This window comes from Dermochelys coriacea, chromosome 1 (assembly GCF_009764565.3).
Source record: "Dermochelys coriacea isolate rDerCor1 chromosome 1, rDerCor1.pri.v4, whole genome shotgun sequence".
In the NCBI taxonomy this organism is placed as follows: Eukaryota; Metazoa; Chordata; order Testudines; family Dermochelyidae; genus Dermochelys; species Dermochelys coriacea.
Window position 1 is genome coordinate 67,415,727 of NC_050068.2, and position 22,789 is coordinate 67,438,515.

Below are 22,789 nucleotides of genomic sequence, written 5' to 3' on the forward strand. Positions count from 1 at the left end.
AGAGGTTGGAAACCCCTGTTCAAATCCCTTCTCATCATCAGGCAGAGGGAGGGAATTGAACAGGGGTCTCCCACATCCTGTGTTAGTTCCCTAACCACTGGGCTAAAAGTTATAAAGAAGGTCACTGCTGGCACTTCCTCCCTTCCCAATACTCATTTTGTGTGGAGTTAGGCAGACACCTGAGTTGTTCTTGCAAGAAACGGCATAGGTACCTAAGACATCTGACTCCAGGAAAAGGATCTCTGCATCACTAGAAGAGAGAGGTACCTCCCTGCCACCTGGATTTAAGTGCCTAATCTGTGAGAGGTCAGGGTTTAGGATACACCCATCTGATCAGCAACTGCTTTTGGCTAGTTTAGGCATCTCCTTGCCTAGGGGGCTGGCCTCTATTCTTAGGGGCCTATCTCTCCCCATAAAGAAAAGGAGTACTTGTGGCACCTTAGAGACTAACAAATTTATTAGAGCATAAGCTTTAGTGAGCTACAGCTCACTTCATCGGATGCATTTGGTGGAAAAAACAGAGGAGAGATTTATATACACACACACAGAGAACATGAAACAACGGGGATACTGTTCCTGACGGCTTGTAGTCCATCTTTGTGTGGAATGTTGGTGTAGAGGGCTTCTACATCCATAGTGGCTAGGATGGTGTTTTTAGGAAGATCACCAATGGACTGTAGTTTCCTCAGGAAATCGGTGGTGTCTCGAAGATAGCTGGGAGTGCTGGTAACGAAGGGCCTGAGGAGGGAGTCTACATAGCCAGACAATCCTGCTGTCAGGGTGCCAATGCCTGAGATGATGGGGCGTCCAGGATTTCCAGGTTTATGGATCTTGGGTAGCAGATAGAATACCCCAGGTACTGACCGCTATTCCTACCTACATGCCTCTAGCTTTCATCCAGATCATACCACTCGATCCATTGTCTACAGCCAAGCGCTACGATATAACCGCATTTGCTCCAACCCCTCAGACAGAGACAAACATCTACAAGATCTCTATCATGCATTCCTACAACTACAATACCCACCTGCTGAAGGGAAGAAACAGATTGACAGAGCCAGAAGAGTACCCAGAAGTCACCTACTACAGGACAGGCCCAACAAAGAAAAGAACAGAACGCCACTAGCCATCACCTTCAGCCCCCAACTAAAACCTCTCCAACGCATCATCAAGGATCTACAACCTATCCTGAAGGACGAGCCATCACTCTCACAGATCTTGGGAGACAGACCAGTCCTTGCTTACAGACAGCCCCCCAATCTGAAGCAAATACTCACCAGCAACCACACACCACACAACAGAACCATTAACCCAGGAACCTGTCCTTGCAACAAAGCCCGTTGCCAACTCTGTCCACATATCTATTCAGGGGATACCATCATAGGGCCTAATCACATCAGCCACACTATCAGAGGCTCGTTCACCTGCGCATCTACCAATGTGATATATGCCATCATGTGCCAGCAATGCCCCTCTGCCATGTACATTAGCCAAACTGGACAGTCTCTACGTAAAAGAATGAATGGACACAAATCAGACGTCAAGAATTATAACATTCAAAAAGCAGTTGGAGAACACTTCAATCTCTCTGGTCACTCGATCACAGATCTTAGAGTGGCTATACTTCAACAAAAAAGCTTCAAAAACAGACTCCAACGAGAGACTGCTGAATTGGAATTAATTTGCAAACTGGATACAATTAACTTAGGCTTGAATAGAGACTGGGAATGGATGAGTCATTACACAAAGTAAAACTATTTCCCCATGGTATTTCTCCCTCCCACCCCACCCCCACTGTTCCTCTGATATTCTTGTTAACTGCTGGAATTAGCCTACCTTGCTTGTCACCATGAAAGGTTTTCCTCCTTTCCCCCCCCCCCTGCTGCTGGTGATGGCTTATCTTAAGTGATCACTCTCCTTACAGTGTATATGATAAACCCATTGTTTCATGTTCTCTGTGTGTGTGTATATAAATCTCTCCTCTGTTTTTTCCACCAAATGCATCTGATGAAGTGAGCTGTAGCTCACGAAAGCTTATGCTCTAATAAATTTGTTAGTCTCTAAGGTGCCACAAGTACTCCTTTTCTTTTTGCGAATACAGACTAACACGGCTGCTACTCTGAAACCTATCTCTCCCCATGTAATTCATATAGGCTGAAGGTGCCTAACTCAAGCTTTGTGGATTCCAGTGATTTTCAAGGTGTTGCACCGTTTGGTCTCTTTGTGGACTCAGGCCATAACATCTCTGTTGTGAAGTTGTCTTATCAGTGAAATGATGGTTAACAAGGGTTAACATGTACCTTTGTACAGTGTCTGAGACAAGAAATTGCATTTTAAAGATCTTGGGATGTAAAGTGATATATGCTTACAAGTGTTATTTTTTAATTTGCGCTCAAGGCATTTAAGGACAAAACAAAAGACTTAGAAAAATTGTGTCAACGATGAAGGAAAGCCACTTAAAACAGAAATTTGAGGATGAGTTTTGAAAAGGACCTGTAACGGGGTCCCACTCACCACGCTGGCACTGTCTGCTGGCCGTCTTGGGGACTAGCTCTGCAGGTTAGTACACCTTCTCCCGATGGTGCCTGTCACTTCTGCTCCTGGATCCACGTCACTTCAAAGATCATGGCATCCTCTTCATGACACAGCCCTTCAGCCAAATTATGATCTGTGTTCTCCCCTTTCACGGGCGAGTGCTGCAGTCCAACTGTCCCACCACTTCCAATTCCTACCAATTCCCTGTGGCCTCAGCATCCTCTTCACCGTGGCCTCTGCCTACAAATCCAAGCAGCCAGCCAGGAGCTTTCTCTAGCTCCCTCATCCCTGCTAGCAGCACTGCTCTGTCCAGGATGCTAGCTTCTTTCTGTCTGCCAGTCCTCCCTCCTAAAACTGCATGGAGTAACTGACCCTGCTCTGCCCTGCATCTCTTCTTATATGAACCTGCCAGGTCCAGATTACCTGCTCCTCTCAGCCCCTCTCTAATTGGCTGTCTCCTGTGTAGCATCCCTAGGACTCTATTAACCCCTTCGAGACCAGTGTGGGGCCAATGCCCCATCACAGACCCATGTGCAAAAATCTGTACAATTGACATCTAAAATCTGTTTGTATGTGCAATCATGGGAATTGCACAGGAAATCATACTATGTATCTGTGCAAATATAGATAGGAAATTGCACATGCAATTGGGCACTAAAAATTTAATCCTAAAAAGGTAACATTAAAAGAAGCTTTTTATATTAGTCATACAATGAAATGAGCAAACATGTTTAATTGCTCAAATGAATAATTCAGATTGTTAAAGCACCCACTCTGCAATACAAAACCAATGTATGGAGACTTATGGAGATGATGCACAATTGTGCAAAATTATTTCCCAATTTCACATCTCTTGGCACTGAAAAGCTGGATATACCATAAACTTAGTTAAAACACTCATCACCAATCCACATGTTTAAAAATATGAGTTAATTGAACTAGATGCAGTATAAGTAGATGCATCTTCTGCAGAATTCGGGGCATGCCTTAATCAGAAAGGGCCATCATGTGTGTTTTCATAGATGTTACACACACACACACACACACACACACACACACACACACACACACACACACAAACAATGAGTGCCCCAAGGGTCGGTCCTCGGGCCGGTTTTGTTCAGTATCTTCATAAATGATCTGGAGGATGGTGTAGATTGCACCCTCAGCAAGTTTGCAGATGACACTAAACAGGGAGGAGAGGTATATACGCTGGAGGGTAGGAATAGGATACCGAGGGCCCTAGACCAATTAGAGGATTGAGCCAAAAGAAATCTGATGAGGTTCAACAAGGACAAGTGCAAGAGTCCTGCACTTAGGATGGAAGAACCCCATTCACAGCTACAGACTCGGGACCGAATGGCTCGGCAGAAATTCTGCAGAAAAGGACCTAGGGGTTACAGTGGACAAGAAGCTGGATATGAGTCAACAGTGTGCCCTTGTTGCCAAGAAGACCAATGGCATTTTGGGATGTATAAGGGGCATTGCCAGCAGATCGAGGGATGTGATCGTTCCCCTCTATTCGACATTGGTGAGGCCTCATCTGGAGTACTGTGTCCAGTTTGGGCCCCACACTACAAGAAGGATGTGGAAAAATTGGAAAGAGTCCAGCAGAGGGCAACAAAAATGATTAGGGGACTGGAACACATGACTTATGAGGAGAGGCTGAGGGAACTGGGATTATTTAGTCTGCGGAAGAGAAGAATGAGAGTGGATTTGATAGCTGCTTTCAACTACCTGAAAGGGGGTTCCAAAGAGAATGGATCTAGACTGTTCTCAGTGGTAGCAGATGACAGAACAAGGAGTAATGGTCTGAAGTTGCAGTGGGGGAGGTTTAGGTTGGATATTAGGAAAAACTTTTTCACTAGGAGGGTGGTGAAACACTGGAATGTGTTACCTAGGGAGGTGGTGGAATCTCCTTCCTTAGAAGTTTTTAAGATCATGCTTGACAAAGCCCTGGGTGGGATGATTTAGTTGGGGATTGGTCCTGCTTTAAGCAGGGGGTTGGACTTGATGACCTCCTGAGGTCCCTTCCAACCCTGATATTCTATGATTCTATGAAACAAACAAACACATACAAATGCTGAGGAGGAAAAGAAGGTTCAGGCAATTGATTGGTTAAGCTCCATTATCTGTAAGTGAAAGAAACAAAAAGCTGTCTCCCTGTTCAAATAATACCCAGCTTTTATATCTGTAGATCCCGAAGTACTTCATCATTTCTAATGTATTTAATCTAACACCACCAAGGCGAGAGTGGAGTATTAGTACTCTCACTTTATGTATGTGGAGCATAAAGAAGCTTGCTCAAGGTCATAACATAGAAACTTTTGTAGTGCGGTAAGAACTTGAACCTAGGTTCTCCCAATTCCTCTTCTAGTACCCTAACCACTGGGCCATCCTTGATTACAAAGCTAGTGAAAACTGGAGTGATATAGATTTGATCACCACCTAGCCTCCACCTTAGGATATCAAAGCTGTTAAAATATAGGGTCTGATTTTCTACTGACTTGTACTTTGTGCAGTCATTTACACCTGTGCAAAACGGCAGTAAAATGTTACCGAATCAGAATGGCATCATTCTAAACCAGTGGTTCTCAAACTTTAACAACCTGAGGACCTCCATTTTGAGTTACAATTTTCCACAGACCCCTAAACCCACTGCTCACCCCAGACCCCACCCTTACTTCACCCCTTCCCCCTGCCCCACCTCTGCTCCATCCACCCCTCCTCTTCCCTGCCTTTTTCCACCCCCCCCCCCGAGCACACCCCATCCCCACTCCTCCACCTCCCTTTCAGGGCCTCATGCACGCTCCTGAACAGCTGTTCCCTGGTGTGCAGGAGGTGCTGGAGGGAGGGGGAGGAGTTGACAAAGGGAGAGGGAGGAGTAGATCAGCTGGGCCTGCGGACCCCCTGGAGTTCCCTCATGTACACAACCCCAGTTTGAGAAATGCTGTTCTAAACTAATCTGATTTGGTAACAATGTATACCCATTTTTCCTCAGTATAAATGACTACACAAGATGCAAGGCAATGAAGAATCAGGCCCTTTATCTTCACAATCAACTAAAGACCATGATAGCCATTAGAAGGGCTATAAACAACTAAACAAAATACACCAGTGAGATTCATGAATTGGAAGACACATTGAGGATGACTGGATGTGGAAGCTGTGGTATGTACATGATCCTGGAGGGGGTACCTGGTAAGAGTTTTTTCTGCATAAAATGCTGTCTGATAGAGCTGATGGAGGAAAAGATCCGAGGTGTGGCGATGCAGGTGGAAAGTCTGGTTGAGTTTAGGAAGGGGTTTGAGCAGATGATGGAGCAAAGATATGAGGTATCTGAAGGGAAAAGCTCAGACTTACGGATGGAAGCAGGGCTGGGGAATTTTGAGAGGAGACTGGGTGAGGAAAGTGGTCAGTGGAAGCATGTGACTAAAAGAACCAGGCAGGGGAAAAGACAGGCTAGTGAAGGCGAAATAGAGCTTAGGAACAGGTTTGCAGAGTTGGAAAATGAAGAAGGGGCTCAGCAGGTACTTGTTGAAGGTGGAAAGGTAAGGAAGAAGAGAAGAGAGGCTAGTCCTATAGGAAAAGTGGAAGAGTCAAGGGAGACTACACCAAATATGAGCCCCAGGAGGATACAGGATGGGTTGAAGAGGATTATAAGGGAAAATAGGAATGGAAAGAACTTGCAGCCAGAGGGAACAGGGAAGAGCCTGGAGAATAGCACTGTCACCAGGAAAAAGGCAGGTCTATGTGATAGGGGACTCTTTATTGAGAAGAACAGACAGGCCTGTAACTAGAGCTGATCCAGAGAATAGAAAGGTGTGCTGTCTTCCGGGTGCTAAGATACGGGATGTAGACCTGAGGTTGAAAAGGATCCTAAAGGGAGCGGGAAAGAATCCCCTAATTATCCTTCATGTGGGAACAAATGATACGGCTAGATTCTCACTGGAAATTATTAAGGAAGACTATGCTAGGCAAGACGCTTAAGGAAATTGAGGCTCAGGTGAGCTTTAGTGGGATCCTTCCTGTTCCTAGAGAAGGGCAACAAAGGTGTGACAAGATTATGACTGTCTACAGATGGCTTAGGCAGTGGTGCTATACGGAGGGCTTTGGGATGTATGGCCACTGGGAGGCATTCACGGAGAGAGGACAGTTCTCTCGGGATGGACTTCATCTGAGTAGGGAAGGAAATAGACTTCTAGGATCAAGGCTGGCACAACTGGTAAAGAGAGCTTTAAACTAGGAATTAGGGGGAGATGGTTGGGAGATGTCCAGGAAATCTCCACGCCAGATTTTAGCATTGAGAGGGAAGAAGACGAAGTAAGAAAGGATACAGACGTGTGTAGGAGAATGTATATAAGGAGCGAGAGCGGTGTGGATACTAGTCTAATAGGTTATACTGGCTGTAGAATGACTGTGCCTAATAGGGTACAAAATGTGAGCAAGGCCAAACAGCAAAAATTAAGATGTTTGTACACCAATGCGAGGAGCCTAGGTAACAAAATGGAGGAACTAGAGCTACTGGTGCAGGAAGTGAAACCAGATATCATAGGGATAACAGAAACATGGTGGAATAGTAGTCATGACTGGACTACAGGTATTGAAGGGTATGTGCTGTTTAGGAAAGACAGAAACAAAGGTAAAGGTGGTGGAGTAGCATTGTATATCAATGATGAGGTAGAATGTAAAGAAATAAGAAGCGATGCAATGGATAAGACAGAGTCCGTCTGGGCAAAAATTACATTGGGGAAGATAACTAGTAAAGCCTCTCCTACGATAATGCTTGGGGTGTGCTATAGACCTCCAGGATCTAATATGGATAGGGATAGAGCCCTTTTTAATGTTTTTAATAAAGTAAATACTAATGGAAACTGCGTGATCATGGGAGACTTTAACTTCCCAGATATAGACTGGAGGACCAGTGCTAGTAATAATAATAGGGCTCAGATTTTCCTAGATGTGATAGCTGATGGATTCCTTCATCAAGTAGTTGCTGAACCGATAGAGGGGATGCCATTTTAGATTTAATTTTGGTGAGTAGCGAGGACCTCATAGAAGAAATGGTTGTAGGGGATAATCTTGGCTCAAGTGATCATGAGCTAATTCAGTTCAAACTGAACGGAAAGATTAACAAAAATAAATCTGCAACTAGAGTTTTTGATTTCAGAAGGGCTGACTTTTAAAAATTAAGGAAATTAGTTAGGGAAGTGGATTGGACTGAAGACCTTATGGATCTAAAGGTAGAGGAGGCCTGGGATTATTTTAAATCAAAGCTGCACAAGCTATCGGAAGCCTGTATCCCAAGAAAGGGGAAAAAATTCATAGGAAGGAGTTGTAGACCAAGCTGGATGAGCAAGCATCTTAGAGAGGTGATTAAGAAGAAGCAGAAAGCATACAGGGAGTGGAAGATGGGAGGGATCAGCAAGGAAAGCTACCTAATTGAGGTCAGAACATGTAGGGATAAAGTGAGACAGGCTAAAAGTCGAGTAGAGTTGGACCTTGAAAAGGGAATTAAAACCAATAGTAAAAGATTCTATAGCCATATAAATAAGAAGAAAACTAAGAAAGAAGAAGTGGGGCTGCTAAACACTGAGGATGGAGTGGAGGTTAAAGATAATCTAGGCATGGCCCAATATCTAAACAAATACTTTGCCTCAGTCTTTAATAAGGCTAAAGAGGATCTTAGGGATAATGGTAGCATGACAAATGGGAATGAGGATATGGAGGTAGATATTACCATATCTGAGGTAGAAGCGAAACTCAAACAGCTTAATGGGACTAAATCGGGGGGCCCAGATAATCTTCATCCAAGAATATTAAAGGAATTGGCACCTGAAATTGCAAGCCCATTAGCAAGAATTTTTAATGAATCTGTAAACTCAGGAGTAGTACCGAATGATTGGACAATTGCTAATATAGTTCCTATTTTTAAGAAAGGAAAAAAAAGTGATCCGGGTAACTAAAGGCCAGTTAGTTTGACATCTGTAGTATGCAAGGTCCTGGAAAAAATTTTGAAGGAGAAATTAGTTAAGGACATTGAAGTCAATGGTAAATGGGACAAAATACAACATGGTTTTACAAAAGGTAGATCGTGCCAAACCAACCTAATCTCCTTTTTTGAAAAAGTAACAAATTTTTTAAATAAAGGAAATGCAGTAGATCTAATTTACCTAGATTTCAGTAAGGCATTTGATACGGTGCCACATGGGGAATTATTAGTTAAATTGGAAAAGATGGGGATCAATATGAACATCAAAAGGTGGATAAGGAATTGGTTAAAGGGGAGACTGCAACGGGTCCTACTGAAAGGTGAACTGTCAGGTTGGAGGGAGGTTACCAGTGGAGTTCCTCAGGGATCGGTTTTGGGACCAATCTTATTTAATCTTTTTATTACTGACCTTGGCACAAAAAGTGGGAGTGTGCTAATAAAGTTTGCAGATGATACAAAGCTGGGAGGTATTGCCAATTCAGAGAAGGATTGGGATATTATACAGGAGGATCTGGATGACCTTTTAAACTGGAGTAATACTAATAGGATGAAATTTAATAGTGAGCAGTGTAAGATTATGCATTTAGGGATTAATAACAAGAATTTTAGTTATAAGTTGGGGATGCATCAATTAGAAGTAACAGAAGAGGAGAAGGACCTTGGAGTATTGGTTGATCATAGGATGACTATGAGCTGCCAATGTGATATGGCTGTGAAAAAAGCTAATGCGGTTTTGGAATGCATCAGGAGAGGCATTTCCAGTAGGGATAAGGAGGTTTTAGTACCATTATACAAGGCACTGGTGAGACCTCACCTAGAATACTATGTGCAGTTCTGGTCTCCCACGTTGAAAAAGGATGAATTCAAACTGGAGCAGGTACAGAGAAGGGCTACTAGGATGATCTGAGGAATGGAAAACTTGTCTTATGAAAGGAGACTTAAGGAGCTTGGCTTGTTTAGCCTAACTAAAAGAAGGTTGAGGGGAGATATGATTGCTCTCTATAAATATATCAGAGGGATAAATACAGGAGAGGGAGAGGAATTATTTCAGCTCAGCACCAATGTGGACACAAGAACAAATGGGTATAAACTGGCCACCAGGAAGTTTAAACTTGAAATTAGACGAAGGTTTCTAACCATCAGAGGAGTGAAGTTTTGGAATAGCCTTCCAAGGGAAGCAGTGGGGGCAAAAGATCTATCTGGTTTTAAGATTCTACTCGATAAGCTTATGGAGGAGATGGTATGATGGGATAACATGATTTTGGTAAGTAATTGATCTTTAAATATTCAGGGTAAATAGGACTAATCCCCTGAGATGGGATATTAGATGGATGGGATCTGAGTTACCCAGGAAAGAATTTTCTGTAGTATCTGGCTAGTGAATCTTGCCCATATGCTCAGGGTTTAGCTGATCGCCATATTTGTGGTCGGGAAGGAATTTTCCTCCAGGGCAGATTGGAGAGGCCCTGGAGATTTTTCACCTTCCTCTGTAGCATGGGGCACGGGTCATTGAGGAAGGCCTCTCTACTCCTTGAAGTCTTTAAACCACGATTTGAGGACTTCAATAGCTCAGACAGAGGTGAGGTTTTTCGTAGGAGTGGGTGGGTGAGATTCTGTGGCCTGCGCTGTGCAGGAGGTTGGACTAGATGATCAGAATGGTCCCTTCTGACCTTAGTATCTATGAATTGACTATGTTGTTTATACAACACAGAATATGTGTTGGATGAAGTGAGCTGTAGCTCATGAAAGCTTATACTCAAATAAATTTGTTAGTCTCTAAGGTGCCACAAGTTCTCCTTTTCTTTTTGCAGATACAGATTAACATGGTTGCTAAACTAGCAGGGTTTCAATAAGAAACACAGACATACCATTTTGAATAAATTGAAAATGATAGTTTAATGAGGTGGCAGGGAGAGAGAGAGAGTGTACAGAGTTTTATCCTTCAACTTGAGATCATCCTGGTCAGTTGGGAAAGAGATGAAGGCACTAAGTAGGTAAGATTTTCCCAATGTTAAAAAATGGGATATTCATTAATAAACTTCCAGCCACCATCTAGGTGCTGAGCAATGTAAGAAAAAAGGAAAGGAGAATGTATTCTGTGTTGTAATGAGTGGAAAGATAGCAGCCATGATAGGTCACTGGGTCACGAGGATTCAGCAGAGTCCCCACATAACAGAGCTGAGGAAGGGTCATGAAATACGTAACAGGAGGCCATGAAAAAGCTAGAAAGGTATTTTTGAATGTAATGCTATTAATTTAGTTGTTTATACTAGGGTACTGCTGCCAAAGTATCCTGGCACTTCAGCTAATTTAAAAAAATCCAAATACAAATCACCCAAATGGAGGCCCAATAAAAATATGGCAGCTGCCACCCTAGGTTCTCACACTGGAAGAGCCAGGTGACCATCCCATTGAATTTGCACGAGGAGTTTCAACCCCATCAGAGTCAAGTGCCACAACCAAAGTTCTAAGTAAGCTCACTACACACCTGTATATAGAAAGATGGCAAAATTAGCAACAGAATAGAGAGGTTTGTTCTCGCTAACGTACAGAATCTATATCCATGCCTTCATCTCCTCTCACCTGAACTATTGCAATTCACTTATGTATGGCCTCCCCAAATCCTAAACTTCTAGACACCAGCATTTGTTCACCTCTGCTTCCTGACTTCACACACATACAGAGAAACATGACAATATCTTCCCCCTTCTCAAACAACACCACTGGCTCTGCATTCACCTCAGAAGCCATTTCAAGATGCTGTTCCGTGGTTTTGATTCATCAAAGCAACACTCCTCTACTTAATAAAAAGCACTCTACACAATAAACATATCATATTGTAATTTGAATTGGTTACTTTACTGTATTTATATGTTTGAATACCTTCTTCCCTAATAATAAAATTCATTTATGTCACAGACACCTAATTATTGGTTTCTTGCCTCTTCTAAGAAGTAGTGTAATTGAGCACCTGTGTGTGGGGACAGTGGGAATTGGGGGTTCTTGATTAATTTTCTCCAGTTATAAATTATTTATTACTTGTTCCATTTCCCTGATACCTTCATAGGGACCCTTTCAAACTGTCAGAGAAACCTATTTACTTTTAATTGATTAGTATTCTGTATTCATTGAGATTTCCAAAATGATCCAGAGAAGCAGTGGTACCAAGATTAGCCATATCAATCTACAATATGATGAGTGACATAAAATATGTCACTGACAGTGGACTGCAGTACTTAAGTGTGGGATTTCAAGTATTTGCTAAGACATAGCAGAGCTTGAGAAAAATCACGTCAGCTTCACCAAACGATGAGGTAGCTGAGAGTTCAGTGAATATTATACAATCTCTATGAAAGATGTTTAAACAGCATGATGTAGTATATAGAGTGCTGGACTTGCTATGTTACCAACTGGCCATGTGACCATCAGCAAGTCACTTTACTTTTCTGTGCCTCGGTTTCTCTATCTGTCAAATGGGAATAGTGATACTAGTCTTCTTTTGTAAAGCACTTTTACATCTATGGATGAAAGGCATTATATAAAGTTAACTATTATTGTTAATATTATAATAAAGAACTCTACTTAATCCAACTGAATCTTGGGAATTTGCCAATAGAGACTTAACATTTCTATCACAAGTACTAATGGGACGTCAGTCAAAAACAAGCCCAGCAACTCAGACCTAAGCTTTGTAATCTGGACTTGCAAATAAAACTTGAACAACAACAGAAGAAACAAAGCTATTACTATGGCTAAGAAAATCATTGTCCAGACTAATAGTTGTACTTGAAAATAGCAGGAAGCCAACTATAGCTGTTACCTCACCATAGTGAGACAACTACCACACACTATGCAAATTGAAGATCAAAGGTATGATGCCAGAGAAGTCAGAGAAATAATGACAACTTACATTTATGGGAGCCAATGGAATTCTTACAAAGACAACATCTAAGTCCAAAACCTTACAGAAGACTCGAAATAACCATTCTTTTAAGAGTATTATTAGTCAATATCATATGAGGAAAACAGCATCATATGTAGACAATTCAAACTATGTGACTAGTTAAATGACTCTAACAAATATGATAGGGAAATATAAAAGAAATCATAGCAATCTTCAACAACGTTTAAAATACATTCAGGGTGACATTTTTAAAAGCATCTAACAAGCTTGAGTCCAGAAGTCCCACTGAAGGTCAACAAAGCTGAAACATAATACACAGAGGGGACTGGAGGTGAAAGAAAAATGCACTACCATATTTATTCTCTTTCTACACATTTGTGACACTGATTCCTGAAGAAATGCTATCATAAGAGAAGCTTTTTTAAAAAGTGCACATTGAAATTGCAGCTATGACTGCCTGTGGAAAAAAATATTAGTTTAGCGCAGAAGTGCACATTTTAGCCCAAAGTGCACATTATCAAGCAGAATGTGTGCAAGTCCTTATTCACAGGAATACAAAGTAATGCTGTTCCATTAGGCTTTCAGTGGGGGAAAACCTAAAATGATATAGCATAACAGACTGCTATATCTGCATCTCCTGTCACAGTCTTCTCTTTGTGTTGCTCCTGCCGCTTTGACCAGGCTACTTCACACATGTGTAAAAAGTGATCAACAATAAGATGTTTTAACTGCTTTTTTTTACATAGGCAAAAGAAATCAATAAAAATCCACCTTGCATCTGTGAATAATGGATGTGCATATTCCAAACAGTCTACTACAATTAGAGCTCTCCATTGAATATTAAACTACGTACATTCCCATACAGTAATACATTAATGTCACTTGTTAATAATACCAAGAGCTGACAATGCCCCTGCCTTTCACTGAATTCTAAAAGCAGTGCACTTCTGTGACTGGTCTAGCAAGAGGATCATAAATCATTCTTATCTTGATTGTATAGTTAGTTATTTGTTAAGTGGAAATGATTCATAGATTAATAGATACTAAGGTCAGAAGGGACCATTATGTTCATCTAGTCTGACATCCTGCACAACGCAGGCCACAGAATCTCACCCACCCAGTCCTGTGAAAAACCTCACCTATGTCTGAGCTACTAAAGTCCTCAAATCATGGTTTAAAGACTTCAAGGAGCAGAGAATCCTCCAGCAAGTGACCCGTGCCCCATGCTACAGAGGAAGGCGAAAAACCTCCAGGGCCTCCTCGAATCTACCCTGGAGCAAAATTCCTTCCCAACCCCAAATATGGCGATCAGCTAAACCCTGAGCATATGAGCAAGATTCACCAGCCAGATACTCTCTTGTCTTCATGTTGCTGGCCCTTAGCATCTCAGAAAGAGTTATTTAGTAAAATATCCTTTTTGTATTAGGAACACCCAGTACATGAATTTGTGTGGATTTGCAATAGACATGCCAAGATGAGATTTGTTCATACCACAGCATTTCTCTTTCTCTCTCTTTTTAAAGTAATACATCCACTCAGGAGAGGACTTTTTTTAGAGAGGGAAAGCTCTTAATGTCAACAGTATTCATACCTTCAAACATAGTGGCCCTAAACAATAAGATCTTTATAGAGGAATCCCACTTACACTTTGAAGTGCATTTGTGGGGAGAATAGGAAGCTTCATTCACTTATATACAAACCATGGTAGAATAGAATTTTTCTTTCCTAGCCAATTATACTCATAGTATTTTAACTGAGCCATCAGTTAAAGAGCCATTGCACTTTTATAAAGTCCTTATCATAAACTAGTAGTGCTGAAGGCATGCTCAAATTATTAGGCTTTTCTCACGCAAAGAATTAGCACAAAGCCCCTCTGGGACTGTTTAGAAATTCCTTATTTGCTCTACAAACATTAAACACTGGTAGAGCATGAGAGCAACAAATTAGTATTATTTAACAGCATTCAAAGTCAGCCCAATTTTTATAAATGATTTTTTAAGGTTATTATAGTCCAACACAATTAAGGTTAGAGAATAAACAGATATGAAGTGCTCAAAATTAAAGTAACAGCTACCACCTTTGAGAATATTAGTGTATTACCCCAGGGTTTAACCTCCTTTACTGGCTTTGCAAAAGCAACTAGCTCAGTGCTAACAAGAGCCATGATCAGTATTTGTTAATGATCAACCTTGTTTTCTCTCTCTCTGCCTTTTTTTTCCCCATCACATGTGGACATCAGCAGTTTCCCAGTGCTATACACTTTATTTTTCTTTTTTATAATCAACTTTGGACAAGCAATAGGAGTGTAAGATTTTTTAATTATTCTGGCCAGTTGTATAGATTTAAGGTCCAGTCCTAGAAGGTGTCAGCAACTCTTGCAAGGCACTGAGTTCCTTCAAAGCCCAGTAAAATAATGTGGTGACAGACAATTATCTGGAGAAATAATGTTCAACTATACAATTTGAGCACATTATAGGGAGTTGACCAGCCCTACCACAGCCTACCTTAAAGCTTGAACAGTGCCCTAACTAGTGGCCTATGGCATACCCTGGGATAGATGGCTCTCCTTCTGAAGTTATTCCACTTTGTATAAATAATTAGTCTTTGAAACAGAGTGAGAATGACTCTATAGCCAAGTGATTAGAACACTCAGGAACCCAAACTCAAGTCCCTGTTCCAATGATTATTTGTACGAAGTGGAATAGTTCCAACAGGAGTGCTTCCTAGGGAAGAATATCCCATAGCCAAGTAGTTGCAGCCCTCTCCTAAAAAAATGGAAAACAGAGGTTCAGATCCCTGCTCTATATTAGGCCGAGTGAGGATTCGAACCCAAGTCTCCCATATCCAGGGTGAGAGCTCTGGGCTAAAGATTATGGGGGCACCACTAGCAACTCATTCAACAGGTGTGTTTTGTGTTGGGACTGATCAGTTAGCCTCTGAAAATGCTTACCAGATTGCACAGGGGAAAGACTAGTCTGAGGATCCCTAAAAGTCATATACAGGAAATAGGTGCAGGAGATTGAGACTTAGACATCAGTTTGCATGTTCACTGGCAGATTTATAGTCACTTACCAGACTTTGTTGACAGAAGCCTAGATGCCTAGCACCTACAGAGTTGGGTGGCAACTGAGTGGGAGGGTTTGAGAATCTAAATTTTGGACTTGGGTGCCTAAAGTGGCAGTTGTGCTCCGAAGTCACCTAAGGCTAGATCCACAAAGGGACTTAGGTGCCAATGTGCCATGTAAAATAAATGGGACTTGTGCTTATAAGTGCTTTTGAAAAATCTATTGTTACAAAACCAACACTCAGTGGTAAAATTCAGAAAGGACAACTATTGTTCCAAACAACTTTCAATTCAAAGCAGGGAGGTCAGCTCTTCAGATATCTCTCAGACCCTCTCTTGAGATATATTTGCTTATTTTCACCCAAAATTATCTTCACAAAGTAATTGTAAACATGAAACAAAACAAATAAATAAGCAAACAAACAATCAAACCCTTCACCCACATTTTAAAAATTGCCAAGTGTCTGTTTTAAACTGAATAAAACCTGGAAATTCGAGTATTAAGCTATGAGTTCCAGCTTTGCCTATCTGATTGTGTCTATTTCAGATGATATGATCACAAATGAAGTATGACCAAAGAAGAAATGGTAATTATTGCTACATATGGAGGAATCAAACACATACAGAGTATAGCTTTATACAGCTGTGATGTATACTTAGGCATATCACACTGAAACAAGCTTCAATTCTGAACTTCTTGAATTTTGTTATTTTAAGCCAGCACTTTAAACATATTTCTGCCTGGATACATACATATATAGAGAACAATAAAAGAAACCAAGGAGGTTTCACCTGAGGATGGAAAACTACAAAGACTGCATGGTTAAAAGAATTTGGAAATAAGGAAACATTTGATGCCATTCATTTAAATACAGTAAGTGAATAGGTCATGTCAAGAAAGCATAAATATTCTTAAATTTTAAGATACAGTAAGTCAAAAACAGAGGTAATATAAAGAGGGAATAATCAAATGAGCCTAATCTGATCATTAGTAAGCACACCATGCAAAGGAAAAGAAGAGAGGAACAGATGAGACACTAAGAAGCTGACCAGATCATGAAAACAAGTTGGAAAGAAGGGAGGAAAAAAAGGAAAGGATAGTTAATCCATGTGGGGGTTCTGCAAACTAATGGTACAGAATAGTGAACCTTTGCAGCTCTGGGCCACCCTCTTTGAACCCAGGTCTTTGTCATTCTTCATTAAGGAGAGCTGGGATCTGAGTTTCTGCAGCAAGTAATTGCTACATATTTCCAAAATTACACCAGCCAGTACTTATTCTCTCTGTGGTGAAGGTAAATGTTGCCCTTGAGCATGGAAAGCACCAGGAAATGAGTTATCTTTGTTATGCTCAGAAGCAGGTATACAGTGCTAGTACAAGCACAGACGCTAGTGGTGCAGCAGTCATGGGTAATGCTTTATTTACTTCAACAGCTCTCGCTCTCTCTCTCCTTCCATCCTCCTCCCCAGCCACTGATTATTGCTGTAGTGAAGTGAATTAATGGAGCTTTAATTAGGAAGGGGAAATGGCTAAATAAAACAAAGCACAGAATATAAAATATGTAAGAAACGTACTGCATTGGGAAATAAAATTATTATATTACTAATAAAATCAAATAAAATTTGTTGCAGCTATTCCAGGCTAACCTATCATTTATTGTTCAATAAAGATTGTGCTGATAGTAACAGTGCAGTACAAGGTGGAGGTAAAAGAACTAACTGTCATCTTAATCTACTGATTTCATTATTTACTAGCAAATACAGAGGTTGTTCAAATCTCACATACAGACTCACAAACCAATGAAAGCAGGGAAATTCAAACTCAAAGTTACTGAGATGAGGTCCTTAGCTGATCTTGTATTGCAGTGGTATCCAAACAGTTTAACATTATATCCCATGCTGTTCTGTTTTAAGTGTAGTACCTAGGCACAGCAGGGGGAACTGAGGATAGCATCTCTGAAATCCTTTGCATTTGTCTCTAAGTCAAGTCCTTCAGATTGGGCCTGATGTTCTTCTCACTTACACCAGTGTAAATCAGCAGTAACTCTCCGGAAGTTGGAGTTATCCTGATGAAAATCTTGTGAAAGAGGAGAACCAAGTCTATTGTTTTTAATGTAGCATTTTGTGTATATTTTTCTATCTATTTTAAAACAGCAAATATTGACATGTTACTTCTTAGACAGCAACCTAAACAGAAATATCCAAACAGTCTGTAGGAGAAAAAAAAGACTAGCCCTGTTACTGTTAAATGGGTCTGCTCTACTCTACTCAGTTTCCACTGGGTGCTGCCCAGGAGTGGGGCATGAGAGAAACAATGCAGCTCCTGAATCTCAAACCTGTTACAGTAGCCTTGATGGAATGTAGAACAGTCGAAAGGGATGCTCTCAATTCATCCAACTGATAATGGCTCTCATCAACTGGAGATAGGAGGGCCCAGAGTAGGCCTGAGAATATGGCCAAAAGTTTTTATCATTACCACTGCCAAGAACTCTTATAATTAAAATATTACAGAAAGAACATATGCCTACACTGTCGCTGTTAGCTATATCCCTGTTACGCAAAATGATCCATTTATAGACATCATTTAGTATTTGTGTCTACATGATCAGATGGTTATTTAAATAGGGCACATGTGCACAGAGCTATCCGCACATTGCAGTGAACCTCACTCTGCCACACATTTACAACACATGGTCCTGTTAGACAGCTAGGTCTGAAGGACAGTTGGAACATGAAACCTATCTTGGGAAGGGTCCCCACTCTCTCCCCATCAGCTGGTGGAACTGCTAAGTCCTGCCACTATTTAATAAAAGCCAGCATCTATGCTTTACATGCCTCAAATTACACCATTTCATCCAAGGGCCAGTTCAGAGCTTGTTACATGCACTGATGCTTGAAGCACACCTATTACAAAAGACTGGACCGACAGTTTTCTTTGCCTTTAGCTACCATTTTATTTGCCTTTATTTTGTGTTTGGTTGGCCACCCTAAATGACCAGCCTGCAGCAGCTGCACCCTTCCAAGATCCATTTGATCAATCCTACATACACTATGCCTTCCAGGGACAGGAAATATCAGTAAGGTGCTGCCATGCCCCAATTATATACACGCACACATCAGTACTGTTGCAACCCTGTCTGGGCTGCTGAGATCGTTAGAAAAAGAATAATGGGGATTCTTCATGATGAATAGTGCTATATATTAGAAATGTAAGCTTGATCATTATCATTAATGAACTCCCTATCTCAGAATCACTGCATACAGCTATTTCTGGGGGAAAGTTCAGCATGGATGATGGTCAACACCTGTTAAAGACATATTATTTATAGCAAAAGAGAAGCACACTGCTGTGCCCATTCGGGAATGAGCACAGGGTTCAACCTCCAAGAAACTGAGCACATCATAGATGGAGAAAATGGAGGAAAAGCTGATATGAAACATTCTACCGGACACACGGAGGAGTAGCACTAACGTCAGGAGAGAGTTACCCTCTCAGCTTCACAATTAGGAAGCAGCAAATGGGAAAACAAAGAAAAGGGGGACAAGTACAAAAGGGAAATAGAACAATTCTGCTGACTTCCCAGTTGTGAATCCCCATCTTGAGAAGAACCAACCCTTCATGCTTCCGCAGGAATTGGTACCCTATCCAACCCATCTACCAGCTGCTGAAACCCTACCCACTCCGCTCCTAATGGCAAGCTCTCCCAACAATCACTGAGGTGCTGCAATCATCTCCTTCCCACTTATGCTGCACAGTTACACAAGACTTCCTGAGTTGCAAAGAGGCCCTATCAAGTCTATGGCTATCTGTGGTAATATGGCTAGTCTCCTCAAACTATGACACTTATCTGTGACATTTTGTAATCCTTTTTAATAAGCTAATAAATATTCAGTACCTGGATAAAAACTCCCATATTATTACCTATTGTTCCATTATAGCAGGGATCGGCAACCTTTGGCCTGCAGCCCATCAGGGAAATCCTCTGACGGCCTGGGACGGTTTGTTTACCTGCAGCGTCCGCAGGTTCGGTCGATTGCAGCTCCCACTGGCCACAGTTCTCCGTTCCAGGCCAATGGGGCTGCGGGAATATCTCTTGGCCCGCGCCACTTCCCGCAGCCCCCATTGGCCTGGAACCGTGAACCGTGGCCAGTGGGAGCTGCGATTGGCTGAACATGCAGGCGCTGCAGATAAACAAACTATCCTGGCCCACCAGTGGATTTCCGATGAGCTGTGTGCCAAAGGTTGCCGATCCCTGCATTAGAGTATCACTGTCAGAAAGTGAGAGATCTTCATGCAAAATGTAAAACAAACTTACACAATCCCAGAAATCAAGGGCTTTTGTGTCTCATTTTTCAAAAGTGTTTAGGTTTTATACACAAAACATGAACTTTGCATTTTTCTCTCAAAGGGTTCGTCTACACTGCAGCTGGGACTATGATTCCCAGCGAGGGTAGACAGACATGCTAATTCTATTCAAGCTAGAACGCTAAAAAGAGCAGTGTAGTTCGAGGTAGCATAGGCAGCAGTTCAGGCGAGCCACCCAAGTACATATCCAGAGCATCTGGGGAGGTTTGCACTCAGTTCAGCTAGCCTGAGCTGCCACCCATGCTACCCCCAGTTACACTGCTATTTTTAGCACTCGAGCAAAAATAATATGCGTCTGTCTACCCATGCTGGAAAGCACAGTTCCATCTGCAGTGTAGACATACCCCCCCACACACACACATTTTCCTAGTTTTAAACTTTTTTAAAAAAGACACCATTTTCAAAATTGTTCAAACAATAATTCATAATTTCTTTTATATGAAAATCAATCTGCTACAAAAGCGTGAGACATATTTTAATATCTTCTGTGCTTTCAAGGCAAATAATGCCCATTTTGAATAAATATAATAAGAAACAATATATCTGGGGCACAACATGGCCTGGAAAGAAATGACAAAATAAGCAGTAAAATCTATATACCAGGTTTGTTACTTTTCACCGAGCTCCAGTGAGCATGCAGCATATTTGACTTAAGATGATTTCAAACACAATAACAGGTTTCAGAGTAGCAGCCGTGTTAGTCTGTATTCGCAAAAAGAAAAGGAGTACTTGTGGCACCTTAGAGACTAACAAATTTATTAGAGCATAAGCTTTCGTGAGCTACAGCTCACTTCATCGGATGCATTTGGAAAAAAACACATCCGATGAAGTGAGCTGTAGCGCACGAAAGCTTATGCTCTAATAAATTTGTTAGTCTCTAAGGTACCACAAGTACTCCTTTTCTTTTTTCAAACACAATACTGTCTGATCAGTAAAAATCTTAATATTTTTGACCAGGATTTTCATACAACCAGCAATTTTGATTGTCTCAATTCATGGGTTCCCAATCTGAGGCATCTTAAAAGGGCATGATTTTCAGAGTGCACTGAGCACCACTGTTCTGAAATTCAGGGCCCTTTAAGGTGTCTCAGTTAAGGAATCCACAAAATAGGGTGTTAAATCACTTGTCACCTTTGAAAATCTTGGATTTCAAGCTAAAAATATCAAAATCTACTATTGTAAGTTTTTTATGACACGTACAGTACCAAGCAACATTGTTCTTCTAAATCTGGTCAGAAATGTGTAAGTAGTTTTCTGCACAAATAAACAGATAACTGAATATATTTTATATATGGTAGGATTATTTATTATGAAATGTTGCTCTGGAGCACAGTTGCCAAATTTCACACAGTAAATAAGCACCCCAACTTTCACAATAAGCCAAAAATCAAGCTAATCCCATTTCAAAAGAAGGCCAAAACAAGCCAACACTCTATGTGACTAGAACCCTAACACTCTATGTGACTAGATCCCCCCGGCGTGCAGTCTAGGACTGTGGTGGGCCCACTGTGCACTCCTTATTCTCTCTCTCACTTGTCCCTGCTTGCCCCTTCCCACCCCCTTACCTCTGCTTGCCGGGAGCAGATCAAAAAAAGATGCAAATAGCTACAAGCCAAACAAGCTACAAGCCAAAAATTAGCCAACAAGCGACTCACAAGCCAATTAAGCCAAAAATAAGCCCAATTTCTGCATTTTTTTTTCAGGTTTGGCATGTCTGCTCCAGAGAGATGTCTCCCATCCACATCACTCTAGTCCAAAATGGGCTTAACACAAGATAATGCAAGTAAGAAGAATATCCTTGCTCATCATAAATCCTGTTAAGTCCCTAAAACACAGATTTTTTTTTCCTTTTCCTGTATGGCTAACCAGCAAATGGAAATGAATTGCTCTGCCATCATTCAGCCACTTTACAGAAGGCCCTAAATAGAAAAGTACCTTGATTGTGACATACACTTTCAGATAGTGACCCATCATTCAACTCACTAAACTGCTGTACTGCAGTGAATTGAGCTAGTGAATTTTTATTCATTCCCAAACCTACAATTAATTACAATTTCAGTCTCACCATCAAAAAAGCTAAGATCAGACAATTGTCACTGATGAACACCAGGTCAAAAAAGAACTCATCATAATCTACATCTATATTTTCCCCCCTAATTGAACTGCTTTTTTAATAGGTAGCAATTAAAATTGCCCTTCTCTGCTCATATATAATTTGTACAAAACTGAGTGTTCAAACTCTACTTTCAGACAGAGCTACGTAAGTATACACATGATCCACATATGTGGAGATATCTATATGATAAATTGCAGAGTCCGGTGATAAATTAATTTACCATACACCTTTAACTGTGTCACCTGACCTCTATCTACTGCATCTCTCCCTGAACTACTTCAAAACCCTGAGCATTTAAAAAATGAACCTATTTAGAAAAAAGGTCCTTCCTTCTCCCTCCAAATATGGAAATCCTTCTCAAAATTACACCTACTTTAAGTGCAGGGTGAGCAATATTCAGGACAGCTTTTCTATATATAAAATTGTCATAACTTTTAAGTCCTTGCATCCCAATAAGCCTAAAAATGAGAGCTTTATACCATTGGAAAGGATCAGTTTCCCATCTCCTAAGCTTGGAAGGTCCCAAGATATTGGATGTTAATGTCTTGACATTTTGGAGTATAGAAAAACTCCTTTAGGCTATTTTTAGAGCTTTTTAAGACTCCATGTAAGACCTGCACACATTTGGACCTAAGGAAACCAGTGCATCTAACTTACCATTAACTGTACAGGAAATAGTCCATAGACATATGTTGGACACACCCCTGAAATAGTTTATCTGTAATGCATGTGTCATTAAATATGGAAATATGATGATATGATTATACCTTGAAGGCTTTATCAGCATAAACTCAGTGCCATTAAAGGTCAAGATT